The sequence below is a fragment of the Phoca vitulina genome, unplaced genomic scaffold (assembly GCF_004348235.1).
Source record: "Phoca vitulina isolate PV1807 unplaced genomic scaffold, GSC_HSeal_1.0 scaffold16, whole genome shotgun sequence".
In the NCBI taxonomy this organism is placed as follows: Eukaryota; Metazoa; Chordata; class Mammalia; order Carnivora; family Phocidae; genus Phoca; species Phoca vitulina.
In genome coordinates, this window is record NW_022589719.1 from 3,698,497 (window position 1) to 3,714,034 (window position 15,538).

At 39.1% G+C, this 15,538-nt stretch overlaps 1 long non-coding RNA gene across 2 annotated transcripts in view; it reads left to right on the forward strand.

Annotated features, from left to right (window-relative positions):
- LOC116638129 overlaps positions 1-15,538 on the forward strand; it is a 306,058-nt gene that overhangs the window by 33,577 nt on the left and 256,943 nt on the right. Inside the window, exons 1-2 of one of the 2 annotated variants that reach the window (XR_004300632.1) lie at positions 4,778-5,601; positions 13,727-13,803. This is a non-coding gene — a long non-coding RNA (uncharacterized LOC116638129). Of the gene's footprint in view, positions 1-4,777; positions 5,602-13,726; positions 13,804-15,538 lie in introns of those variants that run through there. The other variant, XR_004300631.1, reaches the window with a different exon arrangement.

A 15,538-nucleotide genomic window follows, 5' to 3' on the forward strand; every position in this document is an offset into this window, starting at 1 on the left:
GCCTTTGCTATCAGACCATTAAAATAGCCTGCCAATAGTTGACTTTCCTTCCTTCCTGCTATCCTCAGATCTCTTTTCTCTCGTGGGATCAGAGCCATATTTTATAAATGCAAATTTGGTTATTTCATTCCTGTTCTTAAAACCTTTCAATAACTTTCCATGGCTCCTAAACACCCAAACAAACCTTAACCACACCATTCTTTCCAGTCATTTTCTATGCATTTGCTATACCACTTTCCTTAGATTATGCTCCTTCCTCCTAAAGATCTGGTACAAGTCTTCTTTCAGTCAGGAAAACTACTCTCCTGCGTCTCCACCTATGTGTCTAAGTGTTCTTAGGATCAGAACTCAAACATCACTTTCTCCAGGAAGCCCACCTGATCACCGAGGTCTAGGTCAAGGCTCTCTACTGTGTGCTCCTACAAAGCTGAATACTTCTCCTTTGTGGCACTACCCTCTGTAACTGGACATGATTTATGGCAGATACATCGATCAGTGTCTTTTTTTGCACTAACTCTCATGTAAGCTTCATGAAGACAGAGGAGTGTTCGCTTTTCTTACTATTGTATTCCCAGAGAGTAAGAGTGTCATACTTGACATGTGGGATGCTCTCAATCAATACTAGTAGATCGATAAAATTAATGATCAATGATAAAAATCAGAGGCTTCTGGAAAGTGTAATTGACTTGATGGGTTCAGAATAGTTTCCATTGGCAAGATGTTTACCCTTAAGAGAATGTCAGGATGCAGGTCATTACTATCTTTCAGTTATCTACAAGGCTGTTGGTGTGAAGGAGGGGCTCCAAAGTTGATTCAAAACCAAAAGCTTACAGGAGGACCTAAATCCAAGATTTTAAAAACAGAGTATCTGAAAATAGAACCAATTTCTGTGGTAGGTAAGGAATGGCCTGCAACATAAGCGAGTAATCCTTTGTTGGGGGGCAGAAAAGGGAATTCCAAGGTCAACAGGTTAGGTGGCCTTTGAAGTCCCTTTGAGCTTTGAGATTCTATGGAAGTCTGATTTGTTATAAAGACGATTTGTCTTTCCCCCTGCTGATTGCATTCTGAGGCCAATGTTGACGGGGTTGGGGATTAGAGTTCTCTTTAGAGTCTTGGGATTAAGGGTTTAGGACTTTAAAGAATAAGTGATTTCCTAGCATGATCTGTACCATCAATTTCACCTTAAACTCTTATTTTCAACCTCTTCTTGGGATACACTTCATACAAAATATAACTAGAATTTATTTCAGACATATTACTTTCTCTGATAACTGAAATGTCTATGCCAAATTACATTTTTAATCTTTTACTTAATCACTGATAATATTTACTGATAAATTTTTTAGAATAGTCTTGGCTTTTGACTTTGTTCAATTTCCTTTTCGGGGGTGGGATACGTTCTGTATTTTAAATATATGAATCTTCTTAATTTCATCTATGAACATAAGTGGTTAATGAGATCTTTTGTTTGGTGAATTTATTTTCAGTCTACTGCAGGAAAAAGGTTCAAGATCTTTACGTTTAATATACTAACTCATCACTTTTTTGCCTACCCAGATTTTATATCAAACTATAGACAAAAATATTAATTTATCCTCAGGCCTCATAATATATAAATTAAGTAGTTCTTAACATTTTTCTTGGTAGATAACACATGAAACCTACATTTTAGGAGTTTTTTTTCAATCAAGTGAAGTCAAACTACACTAAGATACACATTGCCTCCATGTTTTCATTAAATCAAAATGAGGAAACAATCTCAAGGTTAATTAATAGGATAAGAGTTAAACCACGTAAAGTGGGCCACATGCAGCCTTTTAAAAGAAAGAAGTATAATTGATACTGACATGGAAATATGTCTATGATATATTGTTAAGAGAAAATACAAGGTAGCGAGCAGTATGTACAGTAAGTTCACATAAAAAAAAATAGTATGTAATTGCATCAAAAGAGGTCACAAAGGTTTTATCCAAACTGGTAGCGGTGGTTATCCCTGGACAGACGGATTGCCTGGGATGGCTAAAAAGCTGAAGGGTCAGAAACTCCCTTTTTACACATTTGATTTACTTCCTGGTGGACCAGATTTTCCCCATATGCATTTACCTTTAAAAAAAAAAAAAACTTAAGAAGGACACAAAATAATACTATCTCATGTTAACTTTCTTCTATCAGAAGGAAGAGGGGAAATGAATCAAAGCCAAACAGACATCGATGATTTTCATTTCCCGGGTGCACTGTCAAAATTCAGAGTTCTGTTGGGAGAAGAAGAATAATGAAATCATACGTACAGATCAGAATATACAAGCACATGCTTCTGAATCATCCTTGCTCTTGTTTTTATCTGCTCAAGGATAAGCTCGAGACTTCTGAAAAGTCTCTTTCCACCTCAACTTTTTATGGGCTCGGGATTTCCTACCACCCCATCTCACTCTGTCGTTGTCCCGTCGGATTGAACGCTACAGTTTCCCTATGTGGCAGGAATGTTAGAACACTTTGCTGCCACACGACGTGCCTTGGTTTCTTTCAGCTCAAACAGACCAAAGCAAGACACAGACCATGCAAATGCATACATAGAAGAACGAACAAAGGGCATTTCTGATATGGTCTCTGGTAAAGAGACCAACTTAAATGAGAAGTTTGTCTTGGAGAGGCATGGAATGAGATTTTAAATATTTTTGTTATACAAGACAGGTATATACTTATAGTCATGGTACAGTGAAAAATGTAGGTGAATCAGTAGGGTTGCATGCAGGAAACAGGAAAAGTATTGTAAGCAGAAAGGCATTTAATACAAGATATTAGGGACTTACACAATTGTTGGAAGGGCTGAAAGAACAGTTTCTGGGCCAGACTTTCTGGACTGGTTTCCAGAATAATACAGAGCTGATCCACAAGGGGAGCTCCTGTCTCTGAAGCAGCCACCACCACGTACGTGCTGGGACAACTGCCTCTCACACTGGAGAAAAAGCAGCTGAAGCTGTGATCCAGATATTAGCAAGTGAGACTGGGAAGTCACTTGGTGTTTATACCGGAGTAGTGGGACAAGGACACGAGTGCAGCTGCAGGAAAGTCTCCTGTTTCTACATCACCAACAACAACAGCCAACGGGGGGGGTGGGGGTGGGGGAATGGTCATTTCTTCATTCTGCCTTCCAAATCTCTCCCAAGTACTGGTGGCACATAATTTGCATCCAGAATGCTAGCGGCATGATACTGGGCGATCAAGAATATTGGGGGATCTAGATGATCGCTTTCCAGACCCTCCAAATTGAAAAAGAGTGGAATGGGGATTGAGAGTCAAATATCCACCACACATAGAGAACTTCCAAGAAAGAAAAAAGTCACCAATAATATGACCATCCAGATAAAATAGCTGTTAATATTCTGTCACATATCTGTTATTTTTTCCATGTGTGCTCATCTATTTATCTAACCATCTATCTATCTCATCTATTCAGTTGGAACTAGTTATTATTTTTCTGGCTGGTTCAGCAGAACTTTCTACTCTTTTTCAGGTAAAAACAGTATCCCTTTTTCTTTTAAGAAACTCTACTTCAATCCATCTATGTTTTTCTGGCCAACAAATCTTACCGCCTCCAACCCTAGTACCCCTAAGTCCCATTTATAGGTTATAGGAACCAAAAAGTTCATTTTTTCCTCCTCATTATTCACCTCAGTTTTTGTAAATGGTATCTGACAACTGATGTGTGTGTGTGTGTGTGTATCATATATATGATCATAGACTAGGACATACTTTGCAACCTGTGCTTTTCATGTATAAATATGGGAAGAGAGAGAGAGAAGAAAGAGAGCGGGGAGGGAGAGAGAGAAGGGTTTATTATGAAGAATTGGCTCATGTAATGATGAAAGCTGAGAATCCTAGATCTGTGATTTGTGAACTCTAGACCTGGGAGAGTTGATGGTATAATTCAGTCCCAGTCTGAAGGCCTGAGAACTAGGGGCCAATGGCTTAAATCCCAGTCTGAGGTCCAGAGAAGATAAAATGAGATGTCCCAAACTCAAGCAGGCAGGCAGGCAGCAAAAAGACGTGAATTCCTCCTTCCTCCATCTTTTATTCCCTTCAGGCCCTCAACAGACTGGATGATGCCCATCCTCCCTGGGTAGGCCAGCCTGCTGAGTCCACTGATTCAAATGCTACTCTCATCTGAAAACACCCTCACAGGCACATCCAGAAATATCCTTGAGATATTTCTATTCGTTAATTGGACTGAGGAAAATCTAGAACTTCAAGGTAATGATATGAATTGCTTCATGAATATTGCCAATATTAAGATTCAGCAGCAAAAATATTACATGTTGTTTCCATTTTCCTGATTTACTTTTTCCCCACTATTTAAAGCAGCATTTCTCAATAGTTAGTCCTCCTGTTGTGGGGACTTTTTATCAGTCTTTTACCCCTGTGTCTTTCTGTGCCCCTCACAGGACAAGTTTCAACTCCTCTTCTTTGTGACTCTCTCCTCTTTCCCTCATCCTCACGCTTGACGTTTTTGACGGCCTGAAGTGTCGTTGGTTTTATGGGAAATACTAGCACATATGAAATAGTGTATTAGGAGATAGCAAATGTAAAGGCTTTAGCATCAGACACACTTGGGTTTGAAGACCAGCCCCATCTCTTATTAGTTGCATAATCCTGGGAAGATTTCTCTGAATCTCATTTAGTTATTGGTGAGGATTTTTACCAGAGATCATCTATAAAAGCAAGGTGTTTAGCACACAAGAGGTTAACATTCAAAAGATAGATTATCAATATGATTAGTATCCATTTTCTGCAGTCTGACGAATAAAACATTAATGAAAGCTTGTCCTATACATTACTATAGTATTACTACTGCCGTCATGTTCTGTCTTAAAAGAGCAATTGCTACTCACAGTGCTGAGCTGTTTTTTTTTTACGTGAGGATTTATAAAATGTACTTATTTGAGATGAAATAAGGCTGGCGACTCAGGTTCAAGTTTTCTGGAGTAGATGATCCCAAGAAAAGTAAAGCTTCACAGAGAAGTTTCTATTGTGTGGGGGTGATTTCAGTCCGACCTATTCCATTCACACAGACAATGGCCAGTGTGTTATGTGGGCAGGATATTGACTGAGGACTGTCGGTGCTGTGATAAATGCTGTTTTAGATGTCTATCCTAAAGCCTTCTATTTTAGCAGATATTCCAGCAAGTCAGCAGCATTTTTTTATGGTGCAGTCAGAATAGTTTTCAGCTGAGTCCGTCTTTCTTCTTCCACATTTCTCACCATGGGTTCCTCAGAGTTGCGCGGCCCATACAAAACAACGTTTACATCCGCCTGTGGCTCATTTCTGTCCACGTTCAGCCTTCTCCCCAGAATGGGCCGTGCTGTGCTCCAGGATCCTGCAGAGAAAGCACTGGTATGATTCACCTCCTTCCTGTGGGTGTCTCAGCTCTGCGGCTGCTTTGTCACCCCTGCCTTTTATTGCAGCCCAAACGTGGTGAGAGGAAATAAGAGCAGACGTGTTGTTTCAAGTAGCTGAACATGATTTCTCATGGGAGAGTAACCAAAGGGCTCCTTCTGCAAGCAGGAGATTGCAATTTTAGACTGCATATGCAATTTGCAAAGGTACGAATACTAACTATCCTCTTTGGATTAGACTCAAATTGTTTCCACACTTCTTTCTGTGGTTATTTTGTGAGAAAAAGGTGGAAAGAACAAGGCTAGCACGTACACTGCCATGCTTTTCTCTACTCCTGAGCAGTGCTGGGGTGGCAGACTTGTTTGGTTGCACATCCAAATGCATCTCTTCCTTTCTTGCTAACAGGATTCCAAATGGGTTTGGGTGGTAGGGTGCCCAGCATCGTGATAGTTTTTGGTGTGGGAGTTGGAGGCCAATGAGATGTAAGGTAAGTCTGCAGAGGATATCCTGGGAATAATTTGCCTTCCTGGGAAAAGCTATGTAAGCAGAAACCTATTTTGTCCATGCTGCTTTTTTCTTTTTTGTCAGGGTCAAAGCATTTTTTTAATTAATTTTAATTACAGCATAATTAACAAGCAATGACATACTGTTATTCAACAATTCCATATATTACTTGGTGCTCATCAAGTTAAGTGTACTCCTAATCCCCTTTGCCTATTTCAACCATTTCCCCCACCCACCACCCCTCTGATAACCCTCTATTTGTTTGCTGCAGTTGAGTCTGTCTTTTGGTTTGTCTCCCTGTTTTTCCATTGTTCATTTGTTTTGTTTCTTAAATTCCACAAAAGACTGAAATCATATGGTACTTGTCTTTCTCTGACTGACTTACTTTGCCTAGAATTATATGCTCTAGGTCAATCCATGTAGTTGCAAATGGCAAGATTTTATTCCTTTTTATGGCTGAGTAATATTCCACTGTGTGTGTGTGTGTGTGTGTGTGTGTGTGTGTGTGTGTGTGTGTGTATACCTCTTCTTTATCCATTCATCTATCAGTGGATACTTGGGCTGTTTACATAATTTGGCTCTGGTAAATAATGCTGCTATAAACATAGGAATGCATATATCCCTTCAAATTAATGTTTTTGTATTCTTTGGATAAATACCCAGTAGTGCAATTACTGGATCTTAGGGTAATTCTACTTTTAACTGTTTGAGGAAACTCCATACTGTTTCCACAGTGGCTGCACCAGTTTGCATTCCCAACAGTGCTTGAGGGTTCCTTTTTCTCCACATCCTCACCAACATTTTTTGTTTCTTGAGTTTTTGATTTTGGCCTTCTGACAGGTGTGAGGTGATATCTCATTGTAATTTTCATTTACATTTCCCTGATGATGAATGATGTTGAGCATCTTTTCATGTATCCATTGGCATCTGTATGTCTTTGGAGAAGTGTCTGTTCATGTCTTCTGCCAATTTTTTAATTGTATTATTGGGGTTTTTGGGTGTTGTGTTGTATAAGTTCTTTATATATTTTGGATACTAACCGTTTATCTGATATGTTATTTGCAAATATCTTCTCCCATTCTGTAGGTTGTATTTTAGTTTTGTTGGTTGTATCCTTCACTGTGCAGAAGCTTTTTATTTTGATGTAGTCTCAATAGGTTATTTTTGCTTTTATTTCCCTTGCCTCAGGAGACATTATCTAGAAAGATGTTGTAATGGCCAATGTCAGAGAAATTACTCCCTGTGCTCTCTTCTAGGATTTCCATGGTTTCAGATCTCACAATTAGGTCGTTACTCTATTTTCAGTTTATTTTTGTGTGTGGTGTAACAAAGTGGTCAAACAGTTTCATTCTTTTGCATGTAGCTATCCAGTTTTTCCAACACCATTTGTTGAAGGGACTTCTTTTTCCCATTGGATATTCTTTTGTCTTTTGTTGAAGATTAATTGACCATATATTGAGGGTTTATTTCTGGGCTTTCTATTCTGTTCCCTTGATCTAGGTGTCTGTTTTTGTGCCAGTACCATACTGTTTTGATTACTGTAGCTTTTTAACATAACTTGAAGTCTAAAATTCTGATACCTCCATTTTTGTTTTTCTTTTTCAAGATTGTGTTGGCTATTCAGGGTCTTTTGTGGTTCCAAACAAATGTTAGGATTGTTTATTCTAGTTCTGTGAAAAATATTGTTGGTATTTTGATTTGATTGTATTAAATGTGTAGATTGTGTTGGGTAGTACAGACATTTTAGGATTTGTTCTTCCAATCCATGAGTATAGAATATCTTTTCATTTCTTGGTATTATCTTCAGTTTCTTTCATCAGTGTTTTCAGTGTATAGGTCTTAACTTGGTTAAGTTTAATCCTAGGTATTTTATTCTTTTTAGTGCAATTGTAAATGGGATTGTTTTCTTAACTTCATTTCTGCTGCTTGATTATCAGTGTTTAGAAATGGAACAGATTTCTGTACACTGATTTTGAATCCTGTGATGTTAGGGAATTCATTTATCAATTCTAGTAGTTTTGTGGTGGAGTCTTTTGGGTTGTCTATATACAGAATCACGTCATCTGCAAGTAGTGAAAGTTGTACTTCTTCCTTACCAATTTGGATGCCTTTTATTCCTTTTTCTTGTCTGATTGCTGTGGTTAGGACTTCCAGTGCTATGTTGAATAAAAGTGGTGAGAGTGGACAGCCATGTTTTGTTCCTGACTTTGGGGGAAAAGCTGTCATTTTTTCCCCATTGAGTATGATGTTAGCTGTGGGTTTTTCATGAAGGCCTTTATTATGTAGAGTTGTTTCTTCTAAACCAACTTTGCTGAGAGTTTTCATCATGAATAGGTGTACTTTGTCAAATGCTTTTTCTGCATCTGTTGAAATGACCATAAGGTTTTTATGCTTTCTTTTATTGATGTGATGTCTCATGTTGATTGATTTGCAAATACTGAACTACTCTTGCATCCCAGGAATAAATCCCACTTGATCACTGTGAGTGATTTTTTTTTTTTAAGCTTTTATTTATTTGACACAGAGACAGCGAGAGAGGGAACACAGCCAGGGGGAGTGGGAGAGGGAGAAGCAGGCTTCCCGCGGAGCAGGGAGCCCGACGCGGGGCTCGATGCCAGGACCCTGGGATCATGACTTGAGCCAAAGGCAAATGCTTAACAACTGAACCACCCAGGCGCCCCCTGTGAGTGACTTTTTAAAATATATTTTTGGATTCAGTTTGATAAGATTTTGAGGATGTTTGCATCTATATTTATCAGGGATATTGTCCTGTAGTTTTCTTTTTTTGTGGTGTCTTTATCTGGTTTTGGCTTCAAGGTAATGCTGGCTTCATAGAATTTGGGTTTTCTTTCCTCTTCTATTTTTTGGAAAGTTTGAAAAGAATAGGTATTAACTCTTTAAATGTTTGGTAGAATTCACCTGTGAAGCCATCTGGCCTTGAACTTTTATTTGTTCGGAGTTTTTTGATTGCTGATTCAGTTTCATTGCTGATGTTCAGTCTGTTCAAATTTTATATTTCTTCCTGCTTCAGTTTTGTTAGGTTATATGTTTCTAGGTATTTATCCATTTCTTCTAGCTTGTCCAATTTTTGGCATGTAATTTTTCATAATATTTTCTTACAATCATTTGTATTTCTGTGGTGTTTGGTTGTTATTTCTTTTTTTTTTTTTTTTAATTTTTTTATTGTTATGTTAATCCCCATACATTACATCTGGTTGTTATTTCTTTCATTTCTGATTTTGTTTATTTGAGTCCCCCCTCTTTTTTTTTAATGATTCTGGCTACAGGTTTATCAATTTTGTTGATCTTTTCAAAGAACAAGCTCCTGGTTTCTTTAGTCTGTTTTATTGGTTTGTTGTTGTTGTTGTATTTTTAGTTTCTATATCATTTATTTCTGCTCTAAACTTCATTATATCCTTCCTTCTGCTGGTTTTGAGTTTTGTTTTTTTTTCTCTTTCTAGTAAATAAAGGTTAGGTTGTTTATTTGAGAATTTTCTTGCTTCTTGAGGTAGGCCTTTATTGCTATAAACTTCTCTCTTAGAACTATCTTTGCCACATCCTAAAGTTTTTGGACTGTTATGTTTTCATTTTCATTTGTTTCCATGTATTTTTTAATTTCTTCTTTAATTTCTTGGTTCATTGTTTAGTAGCATGTTATTTAAACCTCCATATATTTGTCCTCTTTCCAGATTTTTTTCTTGTGGTTGATTTCTAGTTTCATAGAGTTGTGGTCAGAAAATATATATGGTATGACTTCAATCTTTTTGAATTTGTTGAAACTTATTTTGTGGCCTAATATGTGATCTATTCTGAAGAATGTTCCATGTTCACTTGAAAAGAATATGTATTCTGCTGTTTTAGGATGGAATGTTCTGAACATATTTGTTAAATCCATCCAGTCCAGTGTGTTATTCAAAGCCATTGTTTTCTTGTTGATTTTCAGTCAACATAGTTGACTTTTGCCTTCAGTCAAGTCATCAGCAGTGCCTCTCTTTGCCTGTTGGGGGCAGTGTTTGGTCCCTGAGGTGTTAGTGGGCTAGTCTGGGGCTGCCTTGGGCTTGAGTTGAGTCAGACCAGGCATTTACCAGAAATGCAGTAGCACCATACTTTAGGGTGCTTTCCCTGTGTTGTTCCCTGAGAAGCTTTTGGTGGGCAGGGCCTAGAATCAGAAAAGCTGTCTGCCCCCCAGTCCACTGCTTGAAGCCACAGTCTGACTGATGTGTGTGGTTATCTTTCCTTCTCCTCATGGCAGGAGTCACTTTGGAATGGTGCTGGCCCCTGTTGGGGCTGTTTGCAATTTGCCAGGCTTGTGGCCCTGATTTGAATGGGCTCTGGCCAAGGGCATATTGGAGGGGGAAGATCCAAATGTGCTGGGGGGTGGGGCACACAGTGACTGCAGGGTTTGTGCATCAGGGAGAGGGGATGTGCAACGATCGCTGAGACCAGGGCCAGCTGTTTAGATCCACAAAATGTGTGTGGGCAGGGTGTGCAGTTTTAACAAGGTGCATGCCTGTCCTCCGTGGGAGGGGATCCACTGTTGCAGCAGCTAGAATGAGGTTTTGAAAAGTATGCAGGTAGGAAGGTATGATGTTTGCAAGGTTTATCCTGGTCTTCTGAGGGAGGGGACTCATACAGCTGGGACTGAAGCAAGTGTGAGTGGAAAGGGTGGATCTACGGCGGGGGGTGGGGGGTGGGGGGTGGGGATGGGAGCATAGGCGGGTGGGGGTGGTAGCAAGTTAGGTAGTGACTATCAGCACCAGGCTGGTTTTCACAGGTTGCTGAGTGTTTATGCTTTCGGGCGGGCGAGGGAAATGGTGCCTTCCAGCTCCTTTGTTCCTGAAGAGTCTCCCAGGGATCTCTGTCCCTCTGGGACATGCTCTGAGATTAGTAAACAACTTTCCTTCCTGTATGCCCCAGACATATTTCAAACTGCTGCTTCTATGCTCTATCTCCATAGACTGTTGTGCTGTCTCTTTAAGGGTGGGGACCCAGAAAATAACCCAAAGCTTAGCAGAACAAGCTCTTCCAGAAGCAAGCTTGATCATTTTTAACATTTCAGACTTTAAGTCACTCTGGTTGTAAGAACTCAAGAAATTCAGCCCCTCTGGTTTTCAAAGCCAAATGTTACAGGGATTCATCTTCTCTGTGTGGGCTCCCCAGTGTGATCATCTTTCTCTCTCCCTTCTCCATGCCTGTGGGTCCCTCCCTCCAGTGGACAGTCCCATGGTCTGTTTAGCTCCCCACTGTGTCTTTGCCCTTCCTACCCTCTTTGATGTGGTCTCTTCTCTAAATTTAGTTGTGGAGTTTGTTCTGCTAGTCTTTGGGTTATTTTCTGGGTTATTTACACTGATGTAAGTGTTATCCAGTGGTATCATTGGGAGGATGTGGGCTTGGGGTCCTCCTACTCCTTCATCTTCCCAGCCACCAATTCACCCAGGCTTCTTTTTTCTGCTTCAAAGGCTGTTGTGCCCCAAGCTGTGGTGGCAACCTCCCTGCCATATTGGGATTCATTGCCAAGACAGGGATGGCAGAGAGAAAATTTGGAAAGAGTTTGGATCTTTGATAATAATGCTGAATGTCTGCTCCAACACCAGCACCTCCTACCTCTAGACTTCTGATTTGGTATGATAGAAAGTGCCAGTGTTGTTTTAACTGGTTTTAGTTGGAGATTTTGTTCTTTCAGAGGCAGGCCTTCTCACTGATGAACATGGTATTTGATATCCTTTTTGATTTTTGGAGCAGGCTGGGTCATCATTTCCCTGAATTTGTGCCCGGATGTAGTGGAATAAAACTGAGTCAGGAGGGATGGGCATCTGAAGCATCCAGATGAGGAAAAAAGTGTTCACATGAGTTCAAGTCAATTTCCAAGAAACTTAGAGATTCAAAGCCAAGGAAAATCCTAACATCCAAGTACACCTGAAGCTGAAAATAAAACATAAAACACAGAAGATCAGAAGTCCCTGGATGGGATAGCAGAAGTAAGAGTTGGGTCAAGTGAGATAATTAAGTGTATTTCCATGAAAAAGATAGGATGCCCAAGGCTGGTAGTTATTGGATGCTTTCTTGCCCCCTAAGGAGTGTGTGATCTTGGCTTAAAAGCACAACTTCAGAGAGATAAATGAGTCTTCTTTCTAACATCCCAGCATCTTTTCAATTCCCCTTTCCCTGAGCTCTGAACTACAGAAGGCATCTTGTGTTAAGAAGCGGATTTCTAGGTTTCTGAATGAAAAGTTCTGCTATGTGATTTTCTACAGAATAGCTCTTATTCTAAAATCACCAGCCAAAGCAACCTTCTGTTCAGAAACTGGTAAAAATATGATTAGGGAATGTTCATATACTGTGCTTCATATAGTCAAATTAAGAAGCTTTTCCCAAGAGCCTTTTATGAGTTTGGCACTGGACCAGTTACCATCTTTCAAGGATAACACCCAGCGCCATATAGTACAGGAACCTTATAAAATTCACATCAAAATATAGCAAAGGGCGCACTTTCTTTTTCTGTCAAGCTAGCTTTTCCCTTTAAAGGCAATCTTTATCTGTCAGAATCAGTAGAATCTGTTTCTCTAATACAACATGGAATACCTATCTATGGTGTTTCTCTTCCAACAAGTAGATGTCAGTAAGGGGTTGGCCAGTCTCTCTACAGGACAGAGCAAAAACACTCACCTGGAAACAAATTATATGTATTTCTTAGTCATTTGTCAAGACTTCCTGAAACATCTGAATTTATGCATCAGCTACTGTATCAGTCAGGACTATTAAGTACAAGCAACAGTAATAACTAACTACTCTAAGCAGAAGATTTATGGAAAGCTTATTGGCAGCTGTCAGAATCTCTGAAAATGATACAAAACCAAGGTTAGAAGCTATGTAGCCAATAACAGTTCCCCAAATGACACTGAAGAACTGGTCTAGATACCACAGCACTGACTTGGTCATAGTTAACCACAGTTTACTCTGCAGACACCATTAACAGTGATCCGTGGCACTGTCTTTAGATCTGCAGTGTAGCTTACCGATGACAGAACCTTTCTGCTGATGGCAGCCTCTGCAGAATAGACTCTGTAGTTAGTGGGTTTTGCACTACTAATACATAATTCAAAATCTAGGATGCGTATATGTGATTGGGGGAGAATGGGCTACATCCCTGAGCCTCAGTTGCAAGAAAGGCCAAGAAAACAAGCATTTGAAATTTTCTTTTGTTATAATAGAAAATGGGATTTGTCTCACTAGGTAGGGATCTCCTAAACCAGTGATTTAAGGAGTCATTTAGTCATGCCTGTAGATACTTTTTTTTTTTATTGTTTATGCTTTGGCTTGTAAGACATCTGGTATTTTTTCCAGTCAATCTCTAAATCCTTATACCAGTAAAGAGCTGAGTATTTGTCCCTTTGAGAGTTCTAATAGAGAATATGCACCTACTGTGGCCAAAACTTGGATTTGAACCAAGTCTACCTGACTGTAAAGTTTATGACTTTTCACTGGAACAGTTTATAGTATTTTACATGTACATAGGCTGCTGGAAATATTTTTGGCTACCATAGTTTGTTCCTGGATTGCTAAATTCTCAGATCTTTCATTGCTAGTCCATATCCTGTTATTAACTAGGTAGACTTGATCAAATTACCTATCTTCTTTTTGTCTTCTTTTGCTCATCTATAAAGTGTAGATAATTATTCCTTTCACAGAGTTTGCTGTGAAAATTAAATTAATGAATGCCTAAGAAGCACTCAGAATAGTGTCTAGAATGTAATAAATACTCAAAGAATGTTGATTATTATTATTTTCTTAAAGTCCTGATTTTCATCTTTTTTTTTTTTTTTATAGTGAAAATTTCTCTTCAAATAGAATCTTCACTGAAAACCCAAAATGGAAACTGAGTAATAGCAGAGCTGCTTTGGGAGGTAAGATGGGAGGCAGTCCTCATTTCACTCAGTCTCAGGTCTCCTTTAAGGCATGTCCAATAGATGATAATAGTTCAGATTTGTCAAACTTTTACTCTGTACCAGGTTCTGTGCTCAGTTTGTTTGCATTTTTTCACTTATAAGTACAGTGACCCTGTGGGATAGGTATTGTCTCCATATACAGATTTGCTTGTATACGGGTGATGAAACTGGGGCTTCCTGAATATCAGTAACCTGCAAAGAGTCACATATCCAGTAACTGTCAAAGTCAAGACTGGAGCCAGATCTGCCTGATGGCCCTGAATCAAATGTTCTTAACCATCTCATTGCACTGCCTACCCTTATAGTTCAGATGTCTGGTTTTAAAACCACTGTTTTGATGAATCGGGTCATTCTTGCACCTTGCAATGATGAAATATTGGTTGGACTCCTGGATTTTAACCAGGAATCAATTTGGAGAACACTTATTTTTTTAATGTAAATTTGGAAATCTCTATAGTATTAAATTATGTGAGATATGAATCCAAAGAAGCTGGATCCACTGGGATGAGTATAAGTAGTAGGCATGGAAGTGAAACAAACACTCTGCATGATTATAAAAGATATCTAATTAACAAAGAAGCAATAAAATGCTCAGTTTAGAGGAGTAAAATTTTATTGAAGCTTATTTTTGGGGGGTCAGTGTTCAGCATCATAAAAACTACAGGAAGCTACTGGAAACTTTTGTGTGGAGAAATTTCTATTTGTCTGAAAGCCAGAAACTTTGTGATATCTGGTGATGGGCAACCTCCTGCTCAGAGCAAGTGTTTTCATGGTAGTCCCCTTGATAATCATTTATCTTCTTTCTATAATGAATCCTTCAGCAAGAATGGACTCCCTTAATCCTAGGTGTTGCCATCTTGTATTCTCTTTCCCACTGATATCTGGAAACTTGTCAGGGGAAGGCACTGTTTTTCCTTTACTCCTGCTACTTAGGTGGCAGGAAAGAAACTCCCAGACTTCCTGCATCATAAAGATCACAAAGCGTATGGCCATCTCCCATCTTCCTGACCCAGGCGTAAAGGGAGAACTGGAAGAAATTGTTGGAAGAAATTGTTTCAGGACCATGGACAGAGTAAACAAGATGATCATTGTGCCAGGAGAAAAGATGTTTTAAGAGACACAAGTTACTTGAAAGAAGATAGCTAGTGGAATCAATGCCATGATCTTACTCTCCTTTGGCAACTGCTGGGGATACCCTTTGGGTAAATCCAAGTGGAAGCCAGAAAGTACCAAAAGCTGTTGATGTAGGTCATGTGAGTCAGCCTCTGAAGGCAGCAATCAAGAAGAAGATGGGTAAAAAGTAGACTGAATGAAGGAATGTATGTGCATGCACACCATACACTCTTAGTGAAAATCCACTTCATGCCAGTTATTAGTGCAAAACCCAGTCCTTGGCTACAATAAAAGAATTTTTTTTTTTTTTTATTTTCAGTGGAGCTGGCCTTGGCAAAAAGTTTCTTGCATTTCATTGCAATTAGTTATAGCTCTAAATCAGCCAGGTAGAAAAATTGAAAAGTAAGCTAATTTACGTCTCAAAGTTTGCAAATAATTGTATCAGATGCAATTGCGGAACAAAAAGCTCAGTAGTCTCCCAGGAGACAGTTTTTGTAATAACATAATTAAAGCTGGAAGTCATAGGTACTGGAGCAAATGATCAGAAATATATTATCCCTCTAGTCCTTCAGCATGGATG